The 1,268-nt window shown below is 45.0% G+C and overlaps 1 pseudogene; it reads left to right on the top strand.

The window, feature by feature from the left end:
* Window positions 1-464: 464 nt before the first annotated feature.
* Window positions 465-1,070, top strand: LOC102857621 (annotated as a pseudogene).
* The last annotated feature ends 198 nt before the right edge of the window (window positions 1,071-1,268 follow it).

Raw genomic sequence — 1,268 nt, 5'->3', positions numbered from 1 at the left:
TTGCAGAGTGGATTATATTTGGGGATTGGGGAATGTGTGTGGGGGATTACGTACCAATGAGGGAGTTTTTCTTTTGCGTTTGAAGGAGAGGAGCAAACGGGGGGGGGGGCGGGGAGAGGGGTGCAACAATGAATGAATGGAATTCCAAAATCTCTGTAGATGTTCATTGAAATGAAAAATAAAGAAATTAAATTTTAAAAAAAAAGATGTCTGCCTTGAGCACAGTGTTCTTTTAAGATTTATTTTCTGTTGTTGTTGGTGTTGATTGTCTTTGAGTCAAGCACGATTCATAGAGACCCTATGAACAAAAGGCCTGAAGGCCCTATACAACTATTGACATTTATCGTAGAGTTTCCAGAGGCATGTTGTTTATGAATTGGATGCCACTCCTGCAAACAGTCACTTGAAAGGTTAAACAGGGGCTTCCAGCGCCGCCTCTGGTCCGCTGCGTCTCTCCTGCCGCCATGCCTGGAGGTCTGCTTCTTGGAGACGAGGCCCCCAAGTTTGAGGCCAATACCGCCATCGACCTCATCCGTTTCCATGAGTATCTTGGAAACTCATGGGGCATTCTTTTCTCTCACCCTCGAGATTTTACTCCAGTTTGCACCATGGAGCTTGGCAAAGCTGCAAAGCTAGCACCAGAATTTGTCAAGAGGAATGTTAAATTGATTGCCCTTTCAATAGATAGTGCTGAAGACCATCTTGCCTGGAGTAAGGATATCAACGTGTACAATTGCAAGGAGCCCACTGAAAAATTACCTTTTCCCATCATTGATGACAAGAATTGGGACCGTGCCATCCTCTTGGGCATGTTGGACCCAGCAGAGAAGGATGAAAAGAGCATGCCGGTGATAGCTCATGTGGTGTTTATTTTTGGTCCTGACAAGAAACTGAAGCTGTCTATCTTCTACCCAGTTACCACTGGAAGGAATTTTTATGAGATTCTCAGAGTAGTTATCTCTCTCCAGCTGACCGCAGAAAAGAAGGTTGCTACCCCAGTCGATTAGAAGTATGGAGATAGTGTGATGGTCCTTCCAACCATCCCTGAAGAGGAAGCCAAAAAACTTTAGTTGGACAATGACCAAGGAGGATAGAAGGAGAATTGATGCCTTTGAGCTGTGGTGCTGGAGAAGAGTATTGAGAATACCTTGGAATGCTAGGAAAACAAACAGATTTGTCCTGGAAAAGGTTAAACCGGGGGGCTCCTTGGAGGCAAGGATTCTGAGGCTCCGTCTAACATACTTTGGACATGTTGTGAAGAGAGACTG

This window comes from Elephantulus edwardii, unplaced genomic scaffold (assembly GCF_000299155.1).
Source record: "Elephantulus edwardii isolate Elephantulus edwardi_28Jun2011 unplaced genomic scaffold, EleEdw1.0 scaffold00036, whole genome shotgun sequence".
Classification (NCBI taxonomy): domain Eukaryota; kingdom Metazoa; phylum Chordata; class Mammalia; order Macroscelidea; family Macroscelididae; genus Elephantulus; species Elephantulus edwardii.
The sequence above is the reverse complement of the archived record's forward strand: the minus strand, read 5'-3'. Positions and strand labels throughout refer to the sequence as shown.